This window comes from Protopterus annectens, chromosome 12.part0, assembly GCF_019279795.1.
Source record: "Protopterus annectens isolate FY-2018-M chromosome 12.part0, PAN1.0, whole genome shotgun sequence".
NCBI lineage: Eukaryota > Metazoa > Chordata > Ceratodontiformes > Protopteridae > Protopterus > Protopterus annectens.
The window spans coordinates 1,315,848,931-1,315,868,335 of NC_056746.1; the positions used below are offsets into that span (position 1 = coordinate 1,315,848,931).

The following is a 19,405-nucleotide window of genomic DNA, read 5'->3' on the forward strand; positions in this document are numbered from 1 at the left end:
TGTAGGGCTAGGTGACCATCATAGGTTAGTGTGAGTGCCTCCTAACTGTTGTGTCAGTTCTAAGTGTAGGGCTAGGTGACCATCATAGGTTAGTGTGAGTGCCTCCTAACTGTTGTGTCAGTTCTAAGTGTAGGGCTAGGTGACCATCATAGGTTAGTGTGAGTGCCTCCTAACTGTTGTGTCAGTTCTAAGTGTAGGGCTAGGTGACCATCATAGGTTAGTGTGAGTGCCTCCTAACTGTTGTGTCAGTTCTAAGTGTAGGGCTAGGTGACCATCATAGGTTAGTGTGAGTGCCTCCTAACTGTTGTGTCAGTTCTAAGTGTAGGGCTAGGTGACCATCATAGGTTAGTGTGAGTGCCTCCTAACTGTTGTGTCAGTTCTAAGTGTAGGGCTAGGTGACCATCATAGGTTAGTGTGAGTGCCTCCTAACTGTTGTGTCAGTTCTAAGTGTAGGGCTAGGTGACCATCATAGGTTAGTGTGAGTGCCTCCTAACTGTTGTGTCAGTTCTAAGTGTAGGGCTAGGTGACCATCATAGGTTAGTGTGAGTGCCTCCTAACTGTTGTGTCAGTTCTAAGTGTAGGGCTAGGTGACCATCATAGGTTAGTGTGAGTGCCTCTAACTGTTGTGTCAGTTCTAAGTAGGGCTAGGTGACCATCGTAGGTTAGTGTGAGTGCCTCCTAACTGTTGTGTCAGTCCTAAGTGTAGGGCTAGGTGACCACCATAGGTTAGTGTGAGTGCCTCTAACTGTTGTGTCAGTTCTAAGTGTAGGGCTAGGTGACCATCATAGGTTAGTGTGAGTGCCTCCTAACTGTTGTGTCAGTTCTAAGTGTAGGGCTAGGTGACCATCATAGGTTAGTGTGAGTGCCTCCTAACTGTTGTGTCAGTTCTAAGTGTAGGGCTAGGTGACCATCATAGGTTAGTGTGAGTGCCTCCTAACTGTTGTGTCAGTTCTAAGTGTAGGGCTAGGTGACCATCATAGGTTAGTGTGAGTGCCTCCTAACTGTTGTGTCAGTTCTAAGTGTAGGGCTAGGTGACCATCATAGGTTAGTGTGAGTGCCTCCTAACTGTTGTGTCAGTTCTAAGTGTAGGGCTAGGTGACCATCATAGGTTAGTGTGAGTGCCTCCTAACTGTTGTGTCAGTTCTAAGTGTAGGGCTAGGTGACCATCATAGGTTAGTGTGAGTGCCTCCTAACTGTTGTGTCAGTTCTAAGTGTAGGGCTAGGTGACCATCATAGGTTAGTGTGAGTGCCTCCTAACTGTTGTGTCAGTTCTAAGTGTAGGGCTAGGTGACCATCATAGGTTAGTGTGAGTGCCTCCTAACTGTTGTGTCAGTTCTAAGTGTAGGGCTAGGTGACCATCATAGGTTAGTGTGAGTGCCTCCTAACTGTTGTGTCAGTTCTAAGTGTAGGGCTAGGTGACCATCATAGGTTAGTGTGAGTGCCTCCTAACTGTTGTGTCAGTTCTAAGTGTAGGGCTAGGTGACCATCATAGGTTAGTGTGAGTGCCTCCTAACTGTTGTGTCAGTTCTAAGTGTAGGGCTAGGTGACCATCATAGGTTAGTGTGAGTGCCTCCTAACTGTTGTGTCAGTTCTAAGTGTAGGGCTAGGTGACCATCATAGGTTAGTGTGAGTGCCTCCTAACTGTTGTGTCAGTTCTAAGTGTAGGGCTAGGTGACCATCATAGGTTAGTGTGAGTGCCTCCTAACTGTTGTGTCAGTTCTAAGTGTAGGGCTAGGTGACCATCATAGGTTAGTGTGAGTGCCTCCTAACTGTTGTGTCAGTTCTAAGTGTAGGGCTAGGTGACCATCATAGGTTAGTGTGAGTGCCTCCTAACTGTTGTGTCAGTTCTAAGTGTAGGGCTAGGTGACCATCATAGGTTAGTGTGAGTGCCTCCTAACTGTTGTGTCAGTTCTAAGTGTAGGGCTAGGTGACCATCATAGGTTAGTGTGAGTGCCTCCTAACTGTTGTGTCAGTTCTAAGTGTAGGGCTAGGTGACCATCATAGGTTAGTGTGAGTGCCTCCTAACTGTTGTGTCAGTTCTAAGTGTAGGGCTAGGTGACCATCATAGGTTAGTGTGAGTGCCTCCTAACTGTTGTGTCAGTTCTAAGTGTAGGGCTAGGTGACCATCATAGGTTAGTGTGAGTGCCTCCTAACTGTTGTGTCAGTTCTAAGTGTAGGGCTAGGTGACCATCATAGGTTAGTGTGAGTGCCTCCTAACTGTTGTGTCAGTTCTAAGTGTAGGGCTAGGTGACCATCATAGGTTAGTGTGAGTGCCTCCTAACTGTTGTGTCAGTTCTAAGTGTAGGGCTAGGTGACCATCATAGGTTAGTGTGAGTGCCTCCTAACTGTTGTGTCAGTTCTAAGTGTAGGGCTAGGTGACCATCATAGGTTAGTGTGAGTGCCTCCTAACTGTTGTGTCAGTTCTAAGTGTAGGGCTAGGTGACCATCATAGGTTAGTGTGAGTGCCTCCTAACTGTTGTGTCAGTTCTAAGTGTAGGGCTAGGTGACCATCATAGGTTGGTGTGAGTGCCTCCTAACTGTTGTGTCAGTTCTAAGTGTAGGGCTAGGTGACCATCATAGGTTAGTGTGAGTGCCTCCTAACTGTTGTGTCAGTTCTAAGTGTAGGGCTAGGTGACCATCATAGGTTAGTGTGAGTGCCTCTTAACTGTTGTGTCAGTTCTAAGTGTAGGGCTAGGTGACCATCATAAGTTAGTGTGAGTGCCTCCTAACTGCTGTGTCAGTTCTAAATGGAGGGCTAGGTGACCATCATAGGTTAGTGTGAGTGCCTCCTAACTGTTGTGTCAGTTCTAAATGGAGGGCTAGGTATACCAGATATGTTACCATGTAGATTGGTTGTGCATCTAATGTTCTGGATTGGTTTGCAGGAGTGAGTGTGCATTCTGCCCTAGGAGGAATTGGAAGTGAGACCAGCACCAGAATGTTGGTGGAGGTGCATATTCAAGAAACATAACAAGTGGAGTCAAATACATTCCTAGAGTAGTACTAGGCTAACTGCCTTTGTTGGCCATTTTAAGCCAAGCCAATTACTCCATGTAAGAATCAAACCCTGCACCTTGTGTTTGTAAGGTAAACACCTTAACCATTATACCAACCTCCCTCATTTACATAGAGGAAATTAATAATAGTGCAATGATGGCATATTATATTATCATACTTCGTATTATCAAAAGAATGTTTAGATACATCCTATTGTCAGCTTAAAGTTATATGGAACTATAATGATTCCCTCAAGCTGATCAGGGGATATCAACTCTTTGGGCAAATGGGCTTATTTTAATTTCAGAAGTTAATGGCAGAGTTTATGTTGCTTAAGACAGATTTCTATAGATACTTACGATCAAAACATTTGTGGCTGACATACTGGTGTAGTGAAAAACATTGCTGCCTCACAGCAAGAGATTCTGTAGGTTATTTCTTGGCTAAAGTAACTTCCGTATGGAGTCTGCATGTCCTCACTGTGTTTAGATACATTTTCTATGGGTGCCCTGGTTTCCTCCCATATTGCAAAGACAGTAGGCAAGTTGGTTATATCTAAACTGTTTGTAGATATGAGGGTGTGGATAAGTGATATGGAAGAAAGGCCTGAAAATCTACTTCTATTTCTACAAGTGCCCAGTAAAGTGCCTGGATAATGCTGGTGGCCAATCTCAGGGTTACTACAGGGGTCAGTCATGACTTGTAAGCATGAATGAAATGGAAGCAGTGTGCATGGACCTCTCTAATACCTCAGGTGCCCAGTTTGCTGACATGATTATAAGAAAAGTGGGAAGAGGGAGACTGATTAGTGAAAGGATTTACTAGCATGGAAGGGTGCAAACCCCAGATTTTATAAGATAAATGGAATGGTAGATTAGGAAAGAGTCTTTCTGAAGGGTGAGCTACAATAAATGATGGCTGCTTTTACTTTTAAGGAAATTATGGTGCACTGGGTAATTTATTTTTGGAAGCTGATCCCCATGTACTTTCTGGCCTCACAATGACTTGCATTTTCATAGGTTCATAGGTGTGTACTAGGCTAATGACCCTGTGGCCTTTACAAACCTAGCCATAGGATTATATTGACTTAGTGCCACTCGACCTTAGTTCCCAGTTCCTCTGTCGAGTAGAGCCACTGGTGTTATCCCCGGGGTGAAATTTATGTTTCCCATCCACTCATCAAGATTTCTCTTGAATAGGGTCAGCGAGGTGCTCTGCTTGACATGTACAGGAAGTCTGTTCCATAACATGGGTGGTCTCTGGGCTATGAACCTGTCCCTCCATCATATTTTGTTAATTGTGGTAATGAGGTTGAGGTCTCTGGAGTGTGTGGTGCAGAGGGATTGGAGTTTCTTTAGATGTAGCATTTCTACCAGAGCTGGGTCAGACATGGCTTTGTAAGTCAAGCAGAGATCAACTCTAAGTAGGCAATATGAGACAGAGAATAGTTGGAGTTTTTTGAGTCTGTTGATATAGGACAAGTGTTTAAGGCATAGGATCTTCTTTGTTAGGTACTTTTGTGGCCTCGCCAGTTGTTGCAGGTGTCTAGTGAGGTACATGCCAAATGGGCCATTGCACTTGATGACTGGCCTAATGAGGGAAAAGTAGAGGGAGACAATGACCTCTTTCTTCCTGGATGCAAAACCCTTAGTAATAAGATGTGCCACACAGAAGGACTTTCTGACCACAGTGGCAATGTGGTGATCAAAAGAGAGGTTGCTGTCAATCTGTGTTCCCAGATCTCTTATAACGTCTTCTGTGTTCAATGGACTACCATCAATGTGGCAATTCATGGGAACCGGGTTTTTCACAAAGGGGATAACGACACATTTTTTGACATTGAGCTTAAGGCCACGGTTCTGACACCAGTTGTTAGTCACAGTGAGGCCATTCTGTAGGATGTCAGCATCAATTGGGGAGTTAATAATAGCTCCCAACTTGCAATCATCTGTGAACTTAGTCAGCCAGAGTCCCATCGTGTTGGTCTGGACTTCAGAAAAGTAGATACACAACAGGAGAGGACCCAGGACTGAACTCTGTGGGACTCCACTCGTGACTAATTGACAGTCTAATTTGGAGTCCGTTACTTTCACACTGTGGGTTCTATCTCTGAGTCAGTTTGCAACTCACCTAGTGATATAGGGGTTGATGCCAAGCTTAGTGAGTTTTTCTATGATTCCTGAGTGGGGAATGGTATCAAAAGCCTTGGCCAGATCAAGGTAGGGTGTATGAACCACCTTGCCTTCATCCACAGCTCTGGTGACTGACTCAAAGAAGTCGACCAAGTTGAGCAGGCATGATTTACCCTTCACAAAACCAAATTGTGTGGGATCCAGAGTTTGGAGATTCCCTATATCCTTGTTTATTAGGTCCATGATGATGCATTCCATAGGTTTGCATATCAGACTCATCAGCCTAATGGGGCGATAGATAAGCTTACTATACGTCCGGCTTTCCCCGGACATGTCCTCTTTTTGCGCTCCGGTCCGGGCAGCTTTTTAAATTTCCGAGATTTGTCCGGGTTTTACAATCCCGAGTCAGATTTCAAATCTACGCATGCACGGAAGGTAGAAGAGCTCGCGAGAATCGTGAGAGTGGCGAGACTGTGTTGTTTGCGCGGGGAGAAGCAGGACTGTATGTGTCAGGGAGGAGAACCCAGCCACAGCCGGTCTCAGAGTTGGAGTCTCCGTTTTGGACGTTTTTTCGATTTTTCACTACTTCTGGTTCGGTAAAAATGTTTTTTTTTTTTTTAAGTTAAAGTGAGTTTATTCTTTATTTGTGTGTGTGTGTGTGTGTGTGTGTGTGTGTGTGTATCAGCATATGCACTATGATGATAGTAGAAGAATGTTGCCGGTGTATTATATGTTTGTAACATCCAGTGATGGATAGTCTTCAGAGTGATTCAGAGGCCAGAGCATCCCCAAATTAACCCGACACTGCTTCAAGGTAGTCTGGCCTCCAAATGTTTTCCATAGAGGGGTATTTTTGATGTAAACATAATTGATACGTTTTTGTTTCTTTCAGTTTTATGTAATTTCTCCGTCTGGCACATGATTTCTAAGGTGACGAGTAACTGTAATGAGTTAGATAAGCTTTTACGATTGTTTGGCTGTCGGTGATCGTCGTTATTCAGTGGGTAATGGTGGATTGTAATTTGACCTTTTTTGGATAGATATTAGACACACATAAATGGAAATGATGGAGTTTAGATATGCTATGCATTGTATTTTTTCTCATATGCACCCCTGTTTTTTGCCTTTCTTTTTGAACTGCCTCCCAGTCCCTACTCCAGGTCTGTCTTTAAAATCCTCAGAAATTTGAGGCGAGTTTTCTTAATTGTCTTCTTGGGGAAAAGAAGGAAATACATTAAAATCGTATTGTTTTTGAATATTACAGCAATAGATATTATTTATGTAAATCGTTTATTGATCTGTTTAGTGAAACAGAGACACTGCATTTTATCTGATTAAAAATCAGCATGAATACAGATACATATCACATTACTTTAACTATCAAATGTTGATCCTCTCTACTGCTTAGTGATGTTGTTATATTTATACTGATAATTTTTAGTTCTTATGTTCTGTAATGTGCACTAATGATACTTTCTAGAAATTAATATAGTTTCTGTCTTTGATATTTTCTGTTTGTTCAGTTGTAAGTTTTTGTAGCCCTTTCTTCCTTTCTTTAGAGATTGTTTAAGCATTGCTATGCTGTACATCTACTATTTCTTGGAGATGTACTCCTTGAGCCTCAATTGAATAATGAGGACCTTTTTTTTTTTTTTTTTGGTCTTCACCTAGTGTGAAAGACCTTTTGCCCTGACAAAGAATCTATCATCTTCTTTTTCGTATAACCAAATATGGTAACCCTAGCGATAGTTCCCAGGGTCTGTAGTCTCTCCTTCTTTGTGGAGAGGGATAACTGTGGCAGTGCGCCATTCGGCATGGAAAAAGCCCAAGTTGAGGCTGTGATTGAACAGGGCACACAGGTGAGGTGCTAGTTCACTCTGTAGTTCATGTAGAACACAACCAAGGATATTGTCATGTCCCATAAAAGCTGTATTCTTAGCCTTGGACAGTGCTGTTTTAACCTGTGCAGCAGTAATACTGGGTGCCTGGCAATTTACTGGCATTGTGATTGGTCCTTTGGGGGGGTAAAGTTGGCACTGAATCTGTCAGCTAGCATACTGGCAATATCTGTTGGCTCAGTATAGGAGGTACCATTGTGCAGTAGCTCAGAGCAAATCTGGGTATTGCCATGGAGATTCTTTACATAACTATAGAAGGCCTTGTGGTTGTCTTTACTATCTGCTACAATTCGGTTTCATACCTAGCTTTAGAGGATTTGATGCGGGATCTCAACTTTTTGCTGAGGCAGATAAGGGAGTTTTTCCAGTCTTGGGACTTCACCTTATTCTGCATCAGTTTCCACCTTCTGTTGTAGAGTTTGTTTATGTCAGGGGACCACCAGATTGTCTTCCTTTTTTTGGAGGAAAGTGTCTTGGTTCTACTGGGTATGGTGAGATTCATGCATTTGTGTACATGTTCATACAGTGCACTGGTGTATGATTCTGCAGTCACACAACTATTCTCCATTTGCATGGGTGCCGTGAAGTTAGCCATCTCTTTTTTTAGGATCCCAAACTTATCTTTGGAGAAGTTTTTCATGGTGGTTACCTTTGCTGGGGGTGGAAGGGATGTGGATTTCCAAGGTGATTAGTTTGTGGTATGATCTAACCAGGGAGGAGCTGACTATTGGTGTAGAGCAATGGTCGTCCATGTTAGTAATGACCAGGTCAAGGATGTTGCTACCTCAAATGGGGGTAAGAATGAGCTGGTCCAGGGCATTGGAATTAATGAACTCCAGGAAACGTTGGGCAAGTGTATTGGTACAGGAGTAGTTTACCCAGTTAATGGAGGGATAGTTGAAGTCGCCTAGTAAGACTGTGTTAGGTTGGACCCTAATATTCTCCAGGGTGCTTAGGAACGTGGAATGCGAGTCTTGGGACATGGTTGGGAACCTATAGCAGGCTACAACCTGAATTGCTGTCCTACCCAATGTTAGCTGCACCTAAAGTATCTCTGATGCATTATGTTGGGCTACAAGTCTGGAGGTGTGCACATCCTTTACGAATATGGAGACACCACCGCCTTTGGAGCTTCGGTCTAAGTTCTACAATACTCCCTGGACTGCTGACATAGTAAAAATGACTTCTAAGGTGTATATGAACATATGTTTTGAGAATGTGAAGGGGTGCAGAAATATTGCAGTGGAACTGAAAAGAATTTTAGAAGATCTGGATTGCAGAGATTATACACTTCAGAGTTAGTTCTCTACAGACTTGTCATCCCAGTTCAGGTGTTCGATTATGAGCACAATCAATTCAGATTTCTGATTACTATGGGAGAAAAAAAATAACTTGTTGAAAGCCTGAGGTCACTCCCATAACTATATGGAAAGACAGAGTGGTAAGAAAAATTCATGCTTTAAAAGCTTTGTCCAAATGCAATGAAATAAGGTGAAAACAATCTTTGAATGGACAAGTTGTTTACCTTATTAAAAAAGCGTGAGAGTATCTTGGTCTAGGAGAGAACAAATAGGCATTACCGACTTGTACTCCACTTTCAAATTTTGAAATTCCCAAACTTCAAACCTCTAAATACCGAAGCCCAGAAGATTGAAGTTTTGGAATCTCGAAACTTGTCAATGGAGATCGCCGTATAGTGCCTAATAGAAATTTTACCATTCTTTCAGTGTAGTGCGATCTTGGAGTTTGTATATTTAAGTAGCAGGGGGTGTGGGGGCTTCCCCCCCCTGCAAAAACATGACTTCTGAAGTTTTTTCTTTTTAGATTTTTTTTGTTTCAAGATTTCAAAGCTTTGATGCTATGGGCTTTCGTATTTCGAGGTTTGAAGTTTTTGGAATTTTGATATTTGAAAATGGACCCCCAACTGGTAATATATAATGTCATAAAAGGTGGAGAGGGCTGGGAGGGGAGATCTGCTAGTTCATGCTGTAGTTTTAGTTCTAATTTTTTTCATATGTTGCATAATGTAAGCATATTTTTGTATTATTTTTAAATGATGTTAATGCAAACATTTTCAACATTATCTAATTACTTGCTGCTGAAAAAAAATATTTTTTATACAACTGATTAATTTGTCGTACATTGTTGTTACTTGAAGCTATTATTGTATAAATGTACAAGATCAAATATTTTGAAAATTAGTATATATTGAAAAAAAAAAAAATATATATATATATATATATATATATATATATATATATATATATATATATATAGGATCACTACAAAATACAGAATGCTCAAAATCCCGACACAGAAAACACAGAGACCAGATGACCGAAACCCCGCATTACCGAAAGACCAGAAGTGCAAAATGCAAAATCCCGATGTTAAGGGATTTTGCATTAGCGCTTCTGGTGTTGCATTTCAGGTAAGTATGTGTGTGTAAATGTGTTTGTGAGGGGTGTAGTGTGTGTAAGTGTGTGTTGTGACTGTGGTGTGTGTGTGTGAGGGACTGTAATGTGTGGGTGTGAGCTTGCCTTGTGTGTCTATTTGTGCAATCTCGGAGTTAGAATAATAAAGTAGGGGGTGTGGGGGAGCAGAGGTGCTTGGCCCCTGCCTATGTCTAGTGTAGGATGCATTGCTTGGTTGTGGGGGGAAGGTGTGTGTGTGTGCTGTTTGGTTGTGTAACTTTCGCGATTTTGAATTTCGCGGTTTTACATATTTGGTATTGTGGGGTTTCGGGCATGTGGTCTCGGTGTTTTAAGCATCGGGATTTTGGGCGTCCAGTATTCAGTAGTGATTATATATATATATATATATATATATATGTGTGTGTGTGTGTGTGTGTGTGTGTGTGTGTGTGTATTTAATAAAAAGGCATACCATGAAGGACTTTATGCAATGCAAACCAGTGCTGAGATTTCTTCTCCTTTACAAGATGATGGATATGGAGATCAATTTGTTTGTAAAATGTGTAACAAAATATGTACCTTTATTACCAGTCACAGCTACTCACAGAATTCATTTAATTTAATCACTTTTTTAAATCTAAGATGCCCTTTTTTGGCCCTTACTAGTTTGAGGTTTTATGTTATTTGCCACAGGTTGTTTAATTTATCCGTTACTTTTTTATGACTTTTTTATGCATGTGCATCCTATTTTATTTTACTTTTCTTGCATTCTTTTTTTTGTTACAGCCTTATGTTTACTAGATGCAGATCATTAACATCAAACCTGTTTATCTCTGTGATGCATTCATAGGAATCAGTGAAATCCCCCTAATACTCTCTTTTCGCATGGGATAGATACTCCCCCGGATTTACTAATCTTCCGTGCAGGACTAATCCAGTCCTGCACGGAAGTGGCAGTTTAAGAGGAGGATGGCAACTCGCCTTGCATATTACTGAATGTGCGCTGCCTGAACTCCTAATGCTACACAGAGTCTGGACGAGTGTAGGGGGCGTGTCTGAGAGCAGAGCTCTCAGAATAAACACGCCCCTGCAAAGTAGAACAGAAAAATGTGTAAATAAATGAGCGAGACTGCTCATAAGTGTCCGCATATCCCCACCAACAGTCCCCTTGTGTTCAACAGCAACAGTACAGTCATAAAACAAAGAAACCCTTTTATTATTTTTTTAAACCCCAAATACAGATAATCGTAGGTGCTTGGGTTTGCCCATCACTTAGCTACGGGTAAAGCAGCTGAAAAGGCTGAAGAGGATAACAAGGAATATATATGCAAATGAAGCAACCCAGCAATAGTGCAGTGGTTATAGCATCTGCCTAATGAACAGGCATTCCCAGTTTGAGTCCCACTGCAGCACATATCTTTTTCCATGTGAAATCTTTCTATGAATATATTTTCATATCTTATTGTCATATAACCTACATAATAACATTTAAATGTGAACTGGAGTACTGCATTAAATGCACATGTGAAGTGTCAGTGTCATAATGAATAAGGCACTAGTAAGCATGTTTAAGCACAAATAAGCAGTAGTAGGCATATACAAGCACTAGTAAGCGAAGCGTGTTTAAGTGCATTTGCATGGGGGTAAGCATTGCCTACACAGATTAAGCAAAGTAGAAGCTAACTGAGTGTAAGAAACTGTAACCGGAGGTTAGCAGTGCTTACTGTCACGCAAACCCACTTACAACTGCTTTAAAGTGCCTTAATCACTCTGGATCCAACGGCCCATGTTTTGCCCAGCAACAAACTAAACTGCCTCTGCAAGGCTCAAACTCAGGACCCTGTACACTATAGTCACAGGAGTTAACCACTAAGCCATCATAGCAATAGATGTTCATGAGGTATCAGCAAACTAATTCTCACCACATGAAAATCAAACCAAATATGTGAACTGGATCCATGTACAGTGTGAAGTGGTATAACCTGCTACATAACATAAATATGTGAATTGGAGTACTACAGTAAGGCCAGATGTGAAGTGTTATTGCAATAAAGTGTTGAAGTTCCCAGGACCCCATACAGCGTACGTACACATGAATCAAGGATACAAGACACATATATAACATGTAATAAAGAAGACATCAATGCCAAAAGACAAACATCATGCAAATCAAATATTAAGCACTGCTAAGCATTGCACAGCACTGCTACCCAGACTACTGGCAGGATACCACCAGTGGGTGAAACAGTGTCAACCTGTAAAGTCTAATCTTAAACAAACGCATGTTCGTCCCTAGCGGGACGACCCCAAAAATTCTGCTAAAAAGAATCCTCGGTGTAACATACCATGCCTTACAGGTAAGCAATGAAGGATATGTATGTTTGTGGACTGAATGTGTGGGAACCCTGAAAATCCATGGGGTGAGACAATGTACATGATGGGTCCTGAGAAGTGGAGAGTGGGCAATGCGTAGTGGTGTGGTGAGATTCGGATGGAACCTGTTAGGAAGGATGATTGATGTGGAGGAGGGAGGGAGGGGGTGGAGGGAATGATGGGTAAGACATTATGGGCCGAGGTGTGCTGGGGTTGGATGGACTTGTTCTAATGGGACCGCCCCATCGATTTAAGTGAGAAAGGAGGAGGGGGGAACAGGAAGGTAACCAAGACATACCATTTCCCATGGCAAAGCACGGTATGAGTAATATGTATGTTGTATAACCCATGGAATAACATATATATATATATATATATATATATATATATATATATATATATAGATATATATATATATATATATATATATATATATATATATATATATATATATATATATATATACATATATATATATATATATATATATATATATATATAGATATATATATATCCTGGTGTACAGCTGCCACGAAGGGACATATATAACTATATATATATATATATATATATATATATATATATATATATATATATATATATATATATATATATATATATATATATATATATATATATATATATATATATATATCCTAGAGTACTGCAGGAAATGCACGTGAGGTGTCAGTATCATTATGCATAAAGCAGAAGTCAGGTTAGGCAACAAGAAGCAATAGTAAGCATAGGTCAGCATTAGTAAGCGAATTTAAGGCCATGTAGGTGGGTTTGTGTGAAGGTAAGCACTGCTAATTTGCGGTTACAGTGTCCTATACCCAGTAAGCCTCTAAACTGCTTAACCTGTGTAGGCAGTGCTTACCCCCATGCAAACCCGCTTACAACTGCTCAAAAATACCTTAATCACACTGTAACCAATGGCCCTTGTTCTGCCTAGCAAAAAAATAAACTGCCTCTGCAAGGCTCAAACTCAGGAACCTGCACATTATAGTGACAGTAGTTTACCACCAGGCCATCACAGTAATAGATATTAATGAGGTATCAGCAAACTAATCCTCACTACAGGAAAGTCAAACCAAGCATGTGAACTGAATCTATGTACAGTGTGATGTTGGATAACCTGCCATAGATCATAAATATGTGAATTGGAGTACTGCAGTAAGCATAGATCAGAGGTGCAATTGTAATAAAGTGTAGGATTCCCCAGGTCCCCATACAGTGTATGTACACATGAATCACAGATGCCTGACACATATATCATCTGTAATGAAGAATAAATCATTGCCAAATGGCAAATACAGTGCTAATTAACTATTAAGCAATGCTAACAGCAGCACAGTTCAAGTTAGTAAGTGTAAGCAATGTGTAGCGGAGCCAATTCAATCTGCCTAGTAATATACCTCTTTAAGCAGTGCCAACTTTATGTAAGCAGGTGTGTCCATAGCTTAGCCTTTTCCAAACCGGCCAATCATGGGATAGTGTGGGAAAATGGCTGTATTTAAACTCCACAGGCAGGAATACATCTCATAACTGATTGTAGCTTACTACTGCAGGCAGAATGGCTGGTGTAGGTGAAGGCACTTGATTTAGAGTGCAAGCTAGGGCATCCGGGAGTCAAAAATCATGGTATGGCTCCTGGTAAAACACCATGATCAGAGACTACTGCAGGGCCAGTACCAGGGTTCGCAGTATAAAACGGAGGCCTGGGACAGTCTCGTCCATGACCTCACCAGTACCTCAGGTATCTCCTGGACTGGTGAGAAAGTCAGGCACCACCATGCTGACCTGAAACGGCGGAGGGGGGGATGTACTGGAACAATGGATCCAGGAGTCTCGGCAGATACCCAATGCCCCAGGACTGAGTAAGTACTCATTCTTAAAGGAGATGAAAGTAAAGCTAAGGAATTACTTCATTATTTCAATAATACTACAAACTTTTTGAGCTTTATATTGTGTTATGGAGAAAATAAAATTTCACTCTTGGACATCGAGCTAAGAAAAGACAGTAAGCATAACAGATACGTTAGTACTATCTTTAGAAAAGAAACATATTCTAACAGTTTATTACATTTTACCAGCTGTCACCCATTCCACCAAAAAAGATCGGTGGTAAAGGGACAGCTCTTAAGAGCTGCTAGAATGGTTAGTCTCGAAACTGACTTTCAGATTGAATGTCAAAGACTTGAATTAATGTTCCACAATAGAGGTTACCCACAAGTATTAGTGAGTGACCTCAATGATGAAATTAATAACAAGAAAAATAAGGGAATTTATAGACCAATTTTATGTATCGAACAAGAAGTTAATGGTATGAGACATGAATTATCAGTAAGTGAAAACACCAACAGTGAATACAGCTATATAAGTTATAGCTTTATCACGCCATATAGTATTAACGCATGGGAGTTAAGGAACATCGTATATAAGAACTGGGAAATTTTAGAAAATGATCCCTTTGTTGGGAAAAAGCTTAAACAACTCCCTAGGATTATATTTAAGAAGGGAAGAAACATCAAAAATGTATTTGAAAACCAGCCCCATAGTGTTATTAGAAACCCAGGGATGATAAACTGTCTGATGTGTAATTTTTGTAAGCATATAGAAACTGGACGGACATATTGCATCCAAAATAAAAAATATAATACCAGAGACAAATACAATTGTCAGTCTAAAATGGTAGTGTACCTAGCTAAATGTCAACAATGCCACGTATTCTATATAGGGAAAATCTTAAGGACACTTAAGGAAAGAGTGTATGAACATCTGTACAGTATTAGTCATAAGAAGCCAGAGAATGCACTGGCAAGACATGTGATGGAACATCTAGAATATATGCTTAGGTTCCGAGTTATCGATCAGATTAAATCAGATGGAAGAGGTGGACCTGATAGCCTTTTATTAGAAAGGGTAGAATTAGTGTAGCAATTAATTACAAATGCCTGTGTTTATCCAGGCATAAATGAAATTTACTCCATTTTATGTATTTTAAGATTAGAAAACTTGAATAGGAGTAATTAATGTAAAACAAATGTAAAATTTAATGGATTACAATTTAGTAATAGTAACCATGTACATGCTCAAATCATATTATTTATATAAGCTAACTTGATTATGAATATAGTAATATTGTGATTTGCAATTTTTATATTCATAATTTTTATCATATATAGCAGTTGGATTGTCATAAGAAAAATTTTTGCAGGAACTGTAGGTTGTATAAAGATTCTGTATAGATTGTATAAGCTGTATTCTTAGCAATGTAGTTCATGTAATGTTATATATTTATTTGTTGTTATTCGATCAGCTAGGTAGACACTCAAAAAGTGGTCGGGTGAGTGTGCGTACTACTTTAAAAGATATGCAAGAGTAACAAAGTAATACGCTCAGCAAATGCTATTATATAATTGTTTGTAGATTGCACTATTTTCAAATAACAAATGTAGGAAATTGAATAAGATTTGAATGGGTTGGCATTTATGTATTTTAGGGATATGTAAGCATTGATGTGTAGGCAAATGCTATAAAATAAAATATATGTCAACAGTATTTTATTTTATTTTAAAATGCATTACATTTAGTAATGAATTTTACACTTGTTTGTGTGTTGGGGTATCATTTGCATCACAAATTAGGTTAATTTCACTAACTGACAAAACCATGTGATGTAATTAGAAGTTATATATAGAGGAACAGTAGGAGAGAGCAGTTTGTCTGAGATTTTCATATACAGAAAACGAAAAGCGTTTAATATTGTTATATGTTTTTAATTTAACCATTTGTATTATCAGTTGGATCCTCTTAACATTTTATTAAACAATTTGAACAGCAGACAAGCGGAGAGCCATTATTTCAACTGAATTGAGAAAAAGAGGGTACTGTTTGGACTCCTTTCATCAGCTATTTTTCGTTTGTAAGTACTCATTCTGCTAAGTAGTAAATAATTGCCTAGCTTGTGTATATTATGGATAGGTATGGCTAAATATCACTGCATTTCTCTGACAGCTGCAGATGAGCAGGCTGCGAACCTGCAAGCCCATGATGCTAGGCTGCAAAGGCTGTGTTGCGAGGTAGGTTAGTAATCAGTCTGCATGCACTGTCATAACTAATAAATATAAGAGGCTTATAAAGCATTGTACCAGCAGAAATAAATGTGTAAAGGTTTGTGAATAAAGGTATAACCCCTGGAGTGCTTTTGTTTACTCTTCTCTCATATGTTGGTGATCTCTTCCATACTATAAATAGTACTGCTGTATCTTAAGCAGTGTCATCCACACTGTGGTATGCAGATAAAATGGGCATGAAGTCCTGCATAACAATGCTGGAAGTGTCAAGAGGTGAGTTATATTGTACGTTAGGGAGACTTAGAGAACAGTCGAAAGCTGTACATCAATTCCCTGATAGCCCAGCGTACTGTGATGTTAGTTATAATATTTTGTCACACACAGCAGGGGTTTGAATCCTGGCAGTGCTACTAAGTTGTATGCATAATCATACCCCACAACTGTACAGATTTTGATACAATGTTCAGATAGAAAGCTGTATGCATAATTACACCCAACAACTGTACAGAATTTGCTAGAAGGTTCAAACTGAAAGTTGCATGCATATTCATACCCCACAACTGTTCCAATCTGTCCAGCATGTTGAGATAAATGGCCCTTATTACCAGCTTGGTACCCTGTTCCCCTGAAAATCCAGTATGATGTTCCAAGAATTTTAGGCAACTGTCAATCACATATTCAAATGTGTACATAGTCAGAGATTGTATAAGGAAACAAACCTGTCATTCTAGCACCTCACCCAAAGTGTATGACAGCAATTCTCAACATATGTTGCATTAACACCTGCAACCTGTCACGCCTGTATGTAAGACACAGGTCACTTATATAATAATCTATAAACATACCAGTTTACAATATAAGGCCATTGTGTAGTGTAATAATACATGTAAGGGAAAGACCAGTGCAGTAACTAAGAATGTTGTGAAAACTACAAGGATATATTAGTTGTTAATTGAACTCTCTCTCTCACCTCTACCATATGTGCATAATAACCCAATGGCACTCCTCAACTGGTATGTGTACACTCCAACCTTTTGTTGTGACATATGTCCTAAAGGTTTATAAATATTCACATTTATGTCTCTGCATGTGCCATGTGAAAATACACCCATATTGGTGGCCTCCTGTCATCAATGAAACTTGCATGCTCCTGTAATGGCCACTGTTGTTCCATAAATGCATGTGATCTTCTTGTTCAGCAACTGTGTTAATTCTGGTGTGTTGGGTTAATGCGAAAAAATATTGCATGCTGTTATAACTAATGCTGAATGCTGTTGACTGTTATTAACCCATATCTGTCATAAACCTGTGACAACACAGCTTGTATGAGAAGACCGGTCCCTGCGGACCCACCTGTCCCACCTCAGCTGGCCATGGCACCAGGCACCAGCACATCTAGGGCCCAGCCTGGGACCTCCTCCTCCATGGATCCTGTGCCACCCTTGGGTGGAACGCTGCAGGGGATGGGGTTCACCCCACCCCCAGAGCAGGCACGGAGGGGAACCTGCACCTGTCAACAGGTCCAGGCCGTGGTGCGTAAGGAGCTCAATCTGGAGTATCGAGAGTGGCTACACCAGCTTGAGAGCCGAGTGGCGCTATTAGAGGGTGAGCCTGCCCCTCCTACACAGCCCCCAGCACAGCCACCTTTGGGGCCGTGAAGGTGCAGTGGTGACTGCCCATGGATGGGGACCTCAGTCCCACTGTTTCCAGCTGGGGGCTCATGGGCCTGAGACTTCCAAACACCCCTCCCTGTCCAAGGTGTTTACCCCACACGTGCCATATACCAGCCCTGTATGCATCTTGGGTGTTTTGTCTGTTAACCTACCCAACCTACCTCCCCAACTATACCTACTACCCCTCCCCAACATCCCACTCTCACCTGAAAAAAAAGAAAAAAAGGCAATCTGTTCCCATAAAAAAATCTCATCCCATACATAGCTGTCCATTGCGCACATGTGTCCACTGGACAAATGCAATCTGGTCTAACTGGCATCACAATGAATATATGTTGTCCTCACCCCTCTCTCAGAGGTTTGAGGGTCCAAATGTACCTGCAAATATAGTGTATATGCACAGCTGTTGCTGTAGAAGAAATGGGCAGCTATGGACCTTTCCTATACCCTTCCTGCACATACCTAGCTATTTTCCCTACTGTCCTTCCCTCTTTGTTTCCCGTTTTTCACCACTTTCCTATCAACCCCTTTTTCTTTTCTTTTAAAGGAATTAGTGTGGGGGTAAGCAGCAGTAAGCACCTTTAAGCAGTGGTAATTGGGTTTGCTTGGGTTTGTGTGGAGGTAATCACTGCTAAAGTCTGGTTAAAGTTTCTTATACTCAGCTGTGGAATTGCTTAACCTGTGTAACCATTGCTTAACTCCATGCAAAACCAAGCAAACTTGCTTACAACTGCTAAAAAGTGCCTCAATCACTCTGTAGCCAACGTCCCTTGTTCTGCTCAGCAACAAAATAAACTGCCTCTCCAAGGCTCAAACTTAGGACCCTGCACTCCATACACAAAGTGATTTACAATTAACCATGGTAGATATACATAACGTGAAGTTTTCACAAACATATCATGCAGCACAATCAGTCAACAGTACAGGAAATGTATTATTATCACACCACATAACCTGTTAATACAAGAAGTCTGGACAAAGTATGCCACACTGTGGGTACAAATAGGGATATATGTCAACTAATGCTCTGATACACTTAAAATGTTGCCAGTTACACAGTTATATGTATTAGAACACATATGTAGAAGGAGATGAAGTCTGAAACACAAAAGTGTTGCCACTAGTTACTACTAAAATGCTGTGATCATCCCTGACAATTGCCAAGTGAATGAGGAACAGGCCATAATATGAACCGAACATGCACGGACATATGGACAGATATATGTCTATAAATGTAGTCAGATAGACAGCTATATGTAGATAGATATATATATGGATTCTGTAGAAGTTTTTATTAAAAACGAAAGCGCTAAAGCACACTTTGTGGATTTGGTTTATTCCTTCTGGTGGTGTGTCTATATATATATATATATATATATATATATATATATATATATATTAATGTATGACTAACAAATAATCATATAACAGCAATTGTATATAGATACATACATATGTTCATATGTACGTATATATATATATATATATATATATATATATATATATATATATACACAGATGTATATACCTATATATATATATATATATATATATATATATATATATATATATATATATATATATATATGTATCTATATGGATCTACCTGACAACACTGACACACCACAACACCGACAACGAAATCACCGACACCACATAACCGACAGTTCACAAACACGAAACGTCACATGCCCGACACACCATAATCCCGACAATCAACAAACAAAACAAATCTCCTGTCCAAAAAGCACACACACAACACAAGCACACCAAAATCCTTACAAACCCATACTAAACCTCACATAAACAACTATCTACAACCTTAACCCAAACCCTAAC

General features: G+C 40.2%; 1 protein-coding gene across 1 annotated transcript in view; it reads right to left on the reverse strand.

Annotated features, from left to right (window-relative positions):
• CDH4 (cadherin 4) overlaps window positions 1–19,405 on the reverse strand; it is a 2,239,932-nt gene that overhangs the window by 288,174 nt on the left and 1,932,353 nt on the right. The window lies entirely within an intron of this gene.